Below are 12,872 nucleotides of genomic sequence, written 5' to 3' on the forward strand. Positions count from 1 at the left end.
GTGCTGTTCCCCAGCGTTGCCAGATCGGAAAGGGGCTTCGGCACCAAATCCTGGCCGAAATTTCACCAGATTTCACCAGCACTAAAATATGGCTCCTATGACGTATTTCGGGCTTTTTTACCTTTTTACAGCGAAAAATGGAAGCAGTATACCTTTCGTTGGTCGGAAAATTTCGTGGCGTAGCTATACTAGGGACCTTAGGCATAAACACTCTGAGGCGACATTTTCTATAGTTCATACCACAAGCTAGCTGCAGCACTGCGGAGGCTACATTGTTGTCCCCCTCAGGGCGCCTAATTCACCGCGAAGGAAACGACAAAAGGTGCCGGGGCCTTGCGGTGCCGCTTGCCAAGAGGGGAGAAGGGAATGTCCTTTCAGGACCCCCTTCACGGCGAGTTAGGCGCCCTCAGTGGGCGCACTCTTGATAACAATGTAGCCTCCACAGTGCTGCAGCTAGCTTGTGGTATGAACTATAGTTTCGTTTTCTAATGTGGTGATCCTAGCGGCCCGGAGCCGCTGCGTGGCGCGGGTTTCATTTTCCCTCATTCCTTCTCTCTCCACCTCGCGGGGCCGGCGCATATGGGCCGGCGGGCCAGCGCGAAAACCCTTTTGAATATATTTCCCGACAGACCCAAGGTGTTTCTCCGCTGCGGAGATGACTGGTTTTGTGTCATCAAAAAAAAAAAAAAAGGACAGCGGACAATCTCCTGTTGCACCTCAATTCGATTGAATCAGCAATTCAGTTTACCATGGAAAGAGAGACAAACACAATTCCTCCTTGCTTTGATGAAGAGACAGGCAAATCAATTCAGCCTTCAAGTGTTAAACCTACCCATACCGAAGCTACCTACAATTTGATTCTTACCACCTAAATTCACACGTCATCTGTATTTTCGGCTCTCGACGAACGTAAAAAGGAAGAAAAAGCCGTCATCGCGGACCAGCACCAGCAACTTTATTCGCCGCGTCAAACGCCGTTTTCACCGATCGAGAAAGTGATTCATGAAAAGAGGATGGGAGAGGTGCACTGAGGGCGGCCACCAACCAAGAAATTTCCTCTCCTCCAACGACGCCAGTCAACAACCCCACAAAACCCTCCCCCATCACCTCCCCCCCACTTCCACCCCCTCCGCCGACGACAAATCCGTGCAACAACAAAGACCAAGAAGCGCTACCCCCCTTTCCTCTATGGCCACCCCACAAGTGCCACAAGCATGGAGGAAACAATAGTACAGTGCCTAGAATAACAATACTTCTCTCTTCTTGAACTGAGATTTAATTAGGCTCCAACCAATACAATGCAAAAAGGCAAAAGCCTCAATGTCGAGAAAGTGGCGCCACCTATGAACTGCAGATGAAAGACTAACAAAACGGTGTAAATTTGATTAATTCAAGTGACAAGCCATTTCTCAACATTTTTCACCAGTTTTCATCAGATAATGCCTGGTGTAGCCGTTCCGGTACATCAACACCAGTAGCCCCCAAATTTCACCAGATTTTTCCAATCTGGTGCCGAATTTCACCATCTGGCAACGCTGCTGTTCCCACCTTGACTCCCTCTCTCTCTTGGGAAGCGCGCTCGCCCGCGTATTTTCTCTTCTGGCGTGTCTTTGCGCAGCTTGTCAACACACATTTTTCGTAGCAGTTGCTGAATTCGCGCTACTAAAACGCCAAAAGAAAAATACATAAAGTGTTCGCACTCGACGTGCGAACCAAACACAAAAATTGTTCGCACACGACTTGCGATCACAACTATGGTGCAGTGTTTTCTACAAACTGTTACGATTATTTTCTGGCTACTGCCATCACTTTGGGAAAGCATGCTCAGCGTGCATTATCTCCATTTTTTTACTGCGAAAATGGATCAAGCCACTAATTAAGTAGCCTATTTAGCGGCTCGCGTTCATGCTGCGAATTCCGAAACCATTCGGCAACGTCTGGCACTGCTGAGTGGCTGAGTGCACATGTAGTACCGTAGTACGTCGCGAACGGCTGTTGCTAAAGGTAGTTGCGTGTCAAATGTCGGTATGTCGGCTATTAAGACACACGCCCCTTCATCAATGAGAGCTCAAGATCAATGAGCTCGGGATCTGTTTTTAAAACCAATTAAACCAGCGGCAGCGACCGTCGATGTTTGGTTACGCTGTGCTATCGCTAGGCTTTCAACGGTAAGTTTGTTTCATATGTATTCACTGTCCGTGCAGAACATATGAGATGATTAAATATTGCGTTAACTTATTGTGTTCACTGTGCCAGCGCTGAACGCAGCTTGGCAGGATATTCCACGGGGTGTATAGGCGTTGGCGCGTTACCCACATCAAGCACGACGGTGGTGCAAACTTGCCTGGCCCACAGACGTAACGCGGCTGTGGCCGTCGTTGCACCGACGGCGCAACAAGAACACAGCTGTTTCATTTCACTGTCATGTCGATGCTAGCTCAAAGGTGCGCAGTATACGTATATATACTACCTTCTGTATGAGTGCGTGTGTGCGTGCGCATCGTTACAACTGTTGCATACAGCATGACAATTCTGCGGACGATTACGAGGACGCAGTGCAGTTTGCGCGGAACGTTTGCCCCTGCTTCGGACTATGGTCTCATCAAAAGTTAGTGGAACGTACAGTCTTTGTCAAAATTTTGTGGGCCACGGCGACCGTGGCCGGAGCAGGCGGGCGGCCGAGCAGGGGCGCTGCGCTTGCTGCTGTCGGCTGGTTACGCGGCTAAAGAGAGTGAGGGGAACTTTCGCGCTTCCTTTCGTACTATCGCTGGCGCGATAAGTGCACCGGGGCCGGTTTTTCAGAGTAGGCACACTCCGCTTCAGCGCAGGCACTTTGCGCAGCACTTGTCGCGCCGGACGCACTGCAAAAGCAAGAGTAAAAGTTCCCCTCGCTCTCTTTAGCCGCGCAACCAGCCGACAGCGGCAAGCGCAGCGCCCCTGCTCGGCCGCACGCCTGCTCCGGCCATGGTCGCCGTGGCCCACAAAATTTTGACAAAGACTGTACGTGCGGTTTCGCATGCAAGCGCGCGCTGTCAGTAGTACTATCTTTTCTGTTTACTGAACCAGCACATCTTTTCACAGCAGTTCCTCTCGACCATTGCATTGTGACTTGGATGGTACGCTCACGACGCATGTTTGACTGCAACTATTTTACTTATGGAGGCGATAATCAAGAATGCCGGTGTCGAGATGTGGGTGCACGTTAACGGACCTCAGGCAGTCAAAACCAGTCTGTATACCCTTCAATTCAGTGCACCTCCATAGCCCAGGTGCAGCTTCGCCACGTAAAACCCTCAAAATTGAATATAGTAAACCTGAAAGTGACGAATGCCTGCTTGCTCAGCTGCGTGTGCTAATTTAATGTTTCATGCAGGCTGTGGGTCTGCTGCGTCACGTATTGCGTGCAGTTAATGTGCAGTTTATTTGCGGGGATGCTCCAGAATTCAATATTGTTGTAAACTGCAGCAAGGGATAAGAAAACAGTTTGCTCTGAGAAAATTATATCTGATGTATTCATCATGTTGTGCTTGTTTTACATAAAACAGTATGTCACGTGTGATGTACGTACTTTGTGACGGTGTGCTGGAATTCCTTGGCATTGTTCAGTCGTGTCATTTCAGTGTGAGGGCCGCCACCTATGTTAGCAAAGCCACAGCTGTAAGTATAAGGCCCCCTGGCAACATGCTGAAGCTTAATATCGGTTTTATAGTCAGGACAAAGACATGGTCTGGTTTACTTGATATCGCTGACATTATTCCTGTTATACCGGTGGCTCTTGCATTGGTAGATATACGTGCCCAGGTAGTAACTCGAGACTTGTGGCCATATCTATCAAAGTGTGCTTGAGTCTTTTGAGGCTTGAAAAGTGGCCTGCTACACGGGATCAAGCATGCAGATTTTGCTGCATTCCACGGGGGTGTAAAAGTGGCAAGCCAATCTCAGATGTCCGAAAGTGTAACTTTGTGTGATCAGTCCAAACAGGGTTAGGAAATGCTAACAGTATTTTTTTACATTTAGTCATAGGAGGGCTGTGAGAAGAGATCTTTGGGCGTCTGAGGACATGTGTTCCTAAGGGGGGTCCTGTTAATGTGCAGGTTGATTCGAATTTTACGGAGAGCCAGGGTTACTCAGAATTAGCCAAAAATTTCAAGTATTGAAAATGTCGGTCGTATTTAACACAGGAAAAGTGAAAAACATTATAAGGTGCGCCGGCTTTTACTATGTGCCGGCAAAGAAAAGAATCTGTCGGCAGGCTTTGGTTATTTTATTTGAAAGTCGTGTTCATCGATCTCTGCTCTAATGCATGAATAAGCTCAAGACGTGTCCTTCCCCCTTTTTGCCCAGGGCACGCTCTTCACCAGAAACCCGTGCCACAACATCTTCCTCTGCCAAGGCAGGACATGCAGTCAGTCGCACTGCCGTCCATGCAAGTATCTGGCGAAGTTCACGTCGTAAGGGGCCTGCACATGCTGACCCAGACACCCTTGCATGGGTGAGCGTTGTCGTGCACCTCTTCTGTACTCAAATGTGCCCAGCAACACACATTCTTACAACATAAATATGCCTAGCAACATACAGCAACATACATGCTTCTTCTGTTGGCCCAGAAATTTCTGTTCAAGAGCAATATAAGGCCATTGTGTTGAAATTTTAGCAGCAACCTGAATAGAAATTTAAGTTGGGAAACTGAATTTAGTACTATTAAAATTGCATAATTTTCAAATGCTGTTCTAGCAGCTTCTCGTAGATAGCATCCAACATCTTGTTGTGTAGTGGGCATGCACAGCGCGTACTCTGGTGGAGAGGTTGAGACCGGCACTGAGGACTGAACCGTTTATTCGTTCAAAAACAGTGCATTTAAGCACAGTGAAAGGAAAGAAAAAGAAGATGATGTCCGAACAATGAAAAAACAGGGAAAAGTCAACAAGGGAGAGCCCACTGGAGCTTGGTTGGTAACGCCGCACGCCTGGCTTAGGCATCGATTTCAACTATTTACATCACATCTATGTGGCACTGTGCAGCTGCTGTAAAAAATTTTTAAGAGGACTTTGGAAGGAAATTCAAAGAAAATGCTGGATGAAATTGAAAAAGATGAGAGCTGATTGTTTCAGCTGCGGGTTGCGACATCACTTGTAAGCCTCGGAAGAAAGGTTGAAGTGGGCAAATAGTTAAATGCCTGCACAAATTGCATTCAAATGAAATTTCTAACGCAGTGTTATTAATACAACTTTAGAAAAATTGCACCAAAGAAAGGAACTTTAAAATACACCTCTGTATTTGCACTTTCACAAGTCACACAACTCTTTTTTTTTTCTCTTAAGCTGGAATGCATACGATGCATTCAGATGGGTCTGCAGCCCTACTCACGGGTGAATGGGTTGAAGGGGAGGGCTATCAGTACTTGAAAAAACTTCACCTTGTTGCCGGGCGCCATATGCCAACCACTGCCAGGGTGAAGGATCCAATTTGCATGCATACTATGCCCTTGTTGCTTTTGCTGCCTCCCCTTTGAACGCTGCCAGCATACCTCAACTTTAAGCCTTTAACTGCAATGAAATGTGGGGAAGGCAGATAATTTGACCACAGGGTTTGATTTCCCCTGGCTGCCAAGCAACTAGCTTGTTATCCAGTATCTGTAGAGGTTGTTGTAAGTACGGAAGGAAGGAAGGAAGAATGTAGAAGAAAGGCAGGAAAGTTAACCTGGCTAGAGCCTAGTTTGCTATCCTGCACGTGGGAAAGGGGAAATGGGCAAAAAAGAGAGAGGAAAAAAAGAGGACAAGTTGGACCAGACACGTATGCCCAGCACTGAGGCACTGACAGTGATTGACGCTGGAGGCTCTCAGTCTATAGGGTAGCTAATACTGTGTAGCATCTGCCCTTTTGTATGCAGTGGTGCAGGCCTAAAGATGGTTACATCTTCGCGTTTGGGTGAACGTGAGGTTATGTTGGCATATGTAACGAGAGGCTGTATTATGTGTGACCCGTTGGTTTAAAAGGAAGTGTTCAGATACATTACGTCCTTTACAAGATTTTTTACAATAGTCCTCGGCACATAGGCACAAATGTGCTCTACTATGGTGCGATGGCTCTTGTAGACCTGTCAGAAGCCTTCCTCCCCTGGTGGTGAACGTGCACGTGGGCATCACAGCCCTGTAGAGCAAGCAGTGCATGCTGCACTGTGGCCAGCTGCAGCTGTCTGGGGCGACCTGGCAGGCCCTCCCTGCAGTCGCTGTGGGGGAGGAGGCCACTCTGCAGACGCACTCAGTGGCAGTGGCAGTCGGCTGCACTATGCCACATCGTCCGTCACTGCTTGCCTGGCGGACACGGGCATCAGGCTGGACCTGCCGCTGGAGTTGCAGCCTGCCTCAGCACAGTGTGCCCTGCTAGGTGACTTCTGGATGGCGCTACTGTGGTTGCTGTATCGGTACCCGCACTCTCTCCTGGTGCAGGAGAAAGCAGCATGGCTGGCCAACAGGGGTGCCCAGCTTCGCCTGCAGTGATTGCCTGCTCACTTCGGCCTCGGGGGCAATGGGCAGGTGGACCTGTGGATTGCAGAGGTGCACTTCCTGCCCCTTGGTGCCACAGCTGCTCATGTGGCCATGGAAAATACCTGTCTGCTGATCTGGCGGCTAGCGGCTGGAAGCCAGTCCAGGCGGCCTGCACTGCTGAGCAGGCCCTGCCGCAGCCCTGCCAGGCCTCATCGCACCTGGTCTACAGTTCCCAGAGTTTGCGGCGAGGAGGATGCAGCTGGTGGCACCACTAGGGGCGTTCACCCCTTGGGACAGCTGCTGTACGCAGGGAGAGCAAGAGAGCGAGGTGAGGTCTTGGAAGCCCTGGCCACCTGCCTCGACACTTCGGTACCCTCAAGGCTCCAAAGCTTCCAACGTTAGCGACAGTGTACTTTTTCCTATGCTCTGCTCCTCTTGTTTGCCATTTATATGTTTTGTGCAGTGTACAGCTAAACCTCGTTATAAAGGGATGGACTATGATGAAATAATGGATATAACGAGCAAATCGTTATTCCCCTTGAAAGTCCCCATAGAAACCAGGCTATTTAAAACCTTGTTTTAACAAGATAAAATTTGCCTGTTACGGGGTGTAATGAAAAAAATTTTGTTGGGAAATAAAATTTTCAGTCAATTTTATGCTGTTGCACAATGCAAATTTGAGACGGTGCGCTATGCGACAGCTGTATTTAGCAGTCCAAAACTCCCACCATACATCCTCTAGCAACGCACACTAAGCTGGATGGCGTGCTTGCGTCCGCTGCACCCGTGAAGCCAGTCCCACCTTCCTCTCGCTGCGCACGGCATGCAGCCACTTCATGTGGCGTGTGGGTGTGGGAAACCCTCCCTTCAAAAATGTACAAACATTCGCTAATTCGATGCAAATGAAACATTCACTAATTCGACGCAAGATTGCATGCGCACCAGTTAAATTCGGACTGGAGGCAAGTCAAGGACGACGCAGCTGAAACAAGTTTTTTGGAGCACGCATTGTTACCATCTCAACCACCTCCACATTATTTTAGAGCGACAGCCACCAGCGACCGGTTTTGCCATTGCGGAGGGCCATTCATCGACAGCAATGGTGCACTGTGGAAATTGATCGTGGAGGCCAAGAAAAACTGTTTTTCTTTCGGAAATGTGCTGCTTCTAGAGGAGGCATTGCCTCCTCTAGAAGCAGTTGCGCCATGAGTTGTGACATGTCGTCGAGAGATGGCGCCAGCTAGTTTCTTATCCAACTGTGCTCAGTGCTATTCCTGGTGCGTAGCACCACAGCAGCAGCCGCAGATGCTCTCGTTGTTCTAGAGGAGTTTTGCTACGATGTTCCAGGCAATACGCTTGCACTAGAGGCATTGTCGCATGCCCGCAAACTAGTCCTTTTCACTCAGCTGTCCGCAAAAAAACAAAAAAACAAGCATCACGAACTTCTTCTCAAAGTGAAGGTATGGAATAAAAGAATTGGAAATGTGTGTTTTTGTTATTCGCTCAATAATTCGACATTTGGATAATTTGGACATTTTTTTCACTCTTTAGAGATCTGAATTAATGAGGTTCTACTCTATTGGTTATAATGAGCAAATCTCGACTCCCTTTTAATTTTATTATAACGAGGTTTAACTGTATATGTCCTGCTTGGCCTATTCAAGTTCCTGCACATTTTGTTCACATTGTTTTGTTTTTTACTTGCTATCATGCTTTTTTATGCGCTTTCCGTTTCTTTTTCTTATATTAATTTGTATTTCTCCTCACTGCTTGCTTCGTTTTGTTTTGTCCTTGACTAGATGAATGTTGCTGAAGGGCATGGCACACAGATTATCTTTGCTGGTCAGTTGGTGTAAGTTGAAAGAACAGTAGAGGTTTGGCACAGCTCTTTTTTTACAGCGATAGCCAAAGCTGAGGAAAGGGAAGGTATTGGCAGTGACTCAATATTTGTTCCCCAGTATAACGTTCAGGGCTACCTTTTCTGAGGGCTACCTTTTCCAAGTGCTGCGTCTGAGCATTGGCCGGAAATCCTGGAAATATTTCCATTTCAAATTGGTGGGCATCAGGTATGTTAACAAAATGCATGCAGTCCTGCTTTTTTGGCGCAAGGCCAGGGACTACCTATTTCTTCACCCACGCAAACCTGTAGAACTGTTCTTTTGCCTTGGAGCTCAGCTGGACTCAGGGCCAGGGGCAGGCGCTGACTTTCCTTAGGTCTCACAGGCTGCTCTGTTCGTGTTGTCCTGTGCACATGTGTGATTTTTGGGGCACTGTGGAATTCTAGACGTCTAGAACATCGATGTGACGGGCCTTGTGGTAAATCGCAGTCTCCTGGAAGGTAGAGCTACATGGTCGTAAATCATCAGCATGAATGCACCGCTCTTCTACTGTAAACTACGATATGGGCTATAGACAGCTACGTACTCTTTCCTCAACCCGTTTGGCATCGCCAGACTGGAAGCTTAATTTTCACCAAAACACGGGAGCGCTTGTTGAATTCTGTGTAGACCTCGAATTCTGAAATTACTACGAGGCACGCCGTACTGGAGGGCTCCGGAATAATTTTGACCAGCTGGGGATCTTTAACGTGCACTGCAATCTCAAAGCACAGGCATTTTCGCTTTCCTCCATCTGAAAAGCAACCACTGCAGTTGGGATCGAACCTGCGTCTTTGAGCTCAGCAGCATGCATGCCTTAGCCACTGAGCCACCACGGTGGGTACGTTAATGTACCTTTCGATGAGCTAATAATCGAATCACTACATAGTGATTCGATTATTAGCTCACCGAAAAGTACATTAACTATTAATCATATAATATAGCACAATATCCAAGAAAAAAAAAAGCCTTCACGCTTAAGGGTTTCACATGTACATTTAAGCAGGCATATGAACTATAACAGCTTTTTAAAAACATTTTGGGCAAAAGTACTGGGCTGCTGCTATGTCACACATCCGTTGTTGTCGGCATACTATGCAGGACCTGTAGCATGCAAATGATTGTGCATTGGATAAGTTCTGCATGTGCTGATGGGATCTCCATTGAAAAGTGCTGCAAAAACGTTTTAGAGATATTTTTTTCGGTGTTGGTGGTTTTTTATTGTACGGGTGAGAATTGACTTGCAGTGATGGTAGAGTGCATTATTTGATGGCTGTCTGTGCGGCTGTTCGATCTGACCTGAGCCAGTGTTTCCTTTCAGAGGCTATCTTTTTGCGGTGATTGGTGCACTGGTACGTAGTGAATGTTGGAGCTGCTGTTCTAAAATGCAGTAACCTCGCCCTCCAAGTGGTTTTTTTTTTTTTTCTCAGTATTTGCATAGCAGCATAGTACTGGGTTCGGATTACTTGTGCAAGTGTTCCTGATGCTGCCAAAGTGTGGTTGAGGCATTTTTGCTCGGCCTGATGAGCAGTACAGCTATGTTCTTCCCGAAGTTTATCTCCAGGTGGTCAAAATTAGTCTGGAGTCTTCCACTACAACATGTCTCATAGTCCAGTTGTAGCTTTGGTACGTTAAACCCCACAATCAACTTCCCAAAGTTTAGTAAACACTGCTTTTTGTGCCATTTCTGTAGGCCGGCCCCAAAAAAATGTTGTGCTTTAGTCAGGAGTTTGACTGGTTAACCAAAAGTGAGTGAACAAGCTAAAGTATCCAAGCTAACCCTTAATTTTCTCAGTTCGCTCACATTTCTCACGCCCAGCTTCTCTTTTGCATTTTTTGTGCTTTCTACGCTGTTGGGGGAAACAATTATTCTCCTTGCTTGCTTGAACGGGGCAAATAGGCTGAGGTTTTAAATCCATCCATTGCCTTTAGAAGGTGAACATTATCTTCTGGTGGATGCAGCCTCCTTTACTAGGGTGCCATTAATTGACCTGCAATCCTTTTAAATGAGGCTTTTGTAAACTGGATCAGTAAATGCGTCATCCGGGTTTCTGTCTGCAGTGCCTCTGCCTCTGTCATGCAGGGTCTGCCCAAACTATAGAGCAGGACCAGGAGGCTGGCAGCTAGTGCCCGTGCACTGCTGGCCAGTGTTAGCAACTGTGACGGAGAGGGCACCCGGGATGGCTGCTGTCACACCTGCTGCCACCGCCGCACGAGTGGAGGCCCTGTCATCATGCGGGTGTACTCGTGAGAGCAGCTGCGATGTGCCGTGGGACTGCACCCATGTGTCGTGCCTTGCAGGTGGGGGAATTCATTTCCCTGCATGTGTCCGTACCCCTTGTATTGGCACCCTGAGGGAAACAAAGGTGCTGCACCCTCATGTAACCTAGCTCAAGGTTGGAAACGTTGACCTGCATTGCAGGTTAAAAGAATGGTTGGTTGGGCAAGTTGGTTATCTGCAGGGAGTGCAGAAACAGTGAACCATGAGGAAGGAAGCACACAGGACACACGCACTAACGGCTGGAAATTTCTTACACGGGTGTGGAAAGCATGTAAACATACTTCAAAAAAAGAGGAACAACAAGGAGCATAAATACTTAGGCATAGCAACAAGTAAATGAAAAGAGAAAAAGGATACAAATCACGGGGCTGATTACAGTAGACTCGATTGCAATAATTCAAACTCAGGTAGGGGAGAGTCGGGAGGAATGGGACACCTTTCATAAAAGTATTTTTAGTTTTTTTTTTTTTTTTTTGAACACAGAAACATGCTTGATGGATTATCGTACAAGTTGAAACAGGCTGCACAAATTCTTTTAAGCACTGGTTTCTGTCACTCCTGGTGTCACTGCTAAAGAATTATTTGTAATAGTAAACTGTCCCATTCCATCCAGTCTTTTGGTTGGAGTGGGACATCAGTTATAAGGTGTGGGACGTCCGTAAAGTATTGCTCCCAACGTTTTCAGCGGACATTAAAAGCTGACACTTAAACATCAACTTGAAGCAAGATTGCAGACGCTTTGTTCCCCGTTAGGTCTTGGCACTGGCAGCTTCATAACAATGTCCGTCATTGGCACAGTCCCTATATCTTTCTGAGGAGGAAAGTAAAACTTTGAGCTTTCGTCTTTCGTGCGCAGGAACTGGCCACTGACGTCAATGTTGTCACTGCTCCCGAATTTACCTGTGTAATAGACGTCAGAAGTTTTTTTGCCAAACCTGACAGGAAAATAGTCACCTTTTGATACTTGAAAACCTTCGTTTGGGCAATGGGCCTGAGAAATGTCGCACTGTCTGAGTCATCGAATGCTACAGCAACAGTCTCCTCTTCACTTGAATAACTGGAATCCTTCTGCAGTAGCCGTTTCTTTTTTGGGTGGGAAGTATCGACAGTCTTAGCTATGTTAAGAGCTCCTTTTTTCAGGCTGTTTCGTGCAAACCTCTCTGTGGCTTCTTGTTCAATTGCAAGCTTCTCTGGTGTATCTGTAAGGACTTTGCTCCTACCTTTCTTCATTCCTCTTTGCCCTGTCTTACGCGTTGCTGCCTTGGGTATGGTCTAAGGTCACTTGGAACAATTCGGCTTGGAGATGTAGTTGGCGCTGAGGCTGTTTTGTTGACAGTGGGCATGAAGATATCTTAGAGACATTTTGAGCTCTGTCGGTGTTTGTTTTGGGGTTCCAGTCATTTTCCCGATGCCTTGGGCTGTCCATTGCACGGGCAATGGTGGCTGTCTGCAGTGGCACCTCTCCGCTTGGGGAAATTACGGTTTTGTCAGGGACTGATGACATCATGTAGTACAGTCTACGCCTGTTACAAAGGACCCTCTTAATCTGGAAAAAAACGTCCGCTGTAGCCGAAGTATGCAGTATCCGACAGGGGGGGGGGGGGTGGGGTATGAGCCCTAAAGTGGGTACTTTGACCGATATTGCATATACATAGTAAGTGTAGACCGCTTATAGCGTATGTCGCGGGAGCCGCAAAAATCTGCACTATAACCAAAACGTGCGCGAATTCAACCAAATCGCCACCTACGTCTCAAGTCATCCTAAATTTTTTATCACCCAAACGCACAGCGCCTAAAAACGAAGGAAGGGTCTTTATTTCGTATATTTAACATCAGCCGCTGCTGCCGGGTCTTACACATTGCAAAAGCGCGGTCTTACAAACGGTGAGTGCGGCTTTAAAGGGGTCCTGAAATACCTTCCGCCGATGCATGGATGTACATGTACCCAAATAAAGCAATGTATTTGCAATCTCCTCCCGCAAGAATTTTGTTGAAGCGATGAGTATTAGCTGAGAAATCGTAAATCAAAAACCGCGCATTATCATCGCTTCGCGTTTCCTCCTCCTTTCGACTTACTCTCCGCTGTTGACGGTGCGCGAGCCTTGCCTCCCGTGATGCTGCGCTCCGCAGCGGTGACGTACTTCCGCTATTGCGCTGATCAGACTGTCGTCTGCTACGGGCAAGCTTTGTTGACACCATGAATCCCGCACTCCGCCGCTCAAGGCT

The 12,872-nt window shown here is 47.4% G+C and overlaps 1 long non-coding RNA gene and 1 pseudogene across 1 annotated transcript in view; one reads left to right on the plus strand and one right to left on the minus strand.

Annotated features, from left to right (window-relative positions):
* LOC144155501 (uncharacterized) overlaps positions 1-12,872 on the minus strand; it is a 339,376-nt pseudogene that overhangs the window by 227,520 nt on the left and 98,984 nt on the right.
* LOC144138769 (uncharacterized) overlaps positions 1,981-12,872 on the plus strand; it is a 53,823-nt gene continuing 42,931 nt past the window's right edge. The window contains exons 1-4 of the long non-coding RNA XR_013315970.1: positions 1,981-2,168; positions 4,345-4,492; positions 6,450-6,816; positions 10,449-10,666. This is a non-coding gene — a long non-coding RNA (uncharacterized LOC144138769). The remainder of the gene's footprint in view (positions 2,169-4,344; positions 4,493-6,449; positions 6,817-10,448; positions 10,667-12,872) is intronic.

This window comes from Haemaphysalis longicornis, unplaced genomic scaffold (assembly GCF_048455015.1).
Source record: "Haemaphysalis longicornis isolate Haplotype H1 unplaced genomic scaffold, Haemaphysalis longicornis Haplotype H1 scaffold_1, whole genome shotgun sequence".
In the NCBI taxonomy this organism is placed as follows: domain Eukaryota; kingdom Metazoa; phylum Arthropoda; class Arachnida; order Ixodida; family Ixodidae; genus Haemaphysalis; species Haemaphysalis longicornis.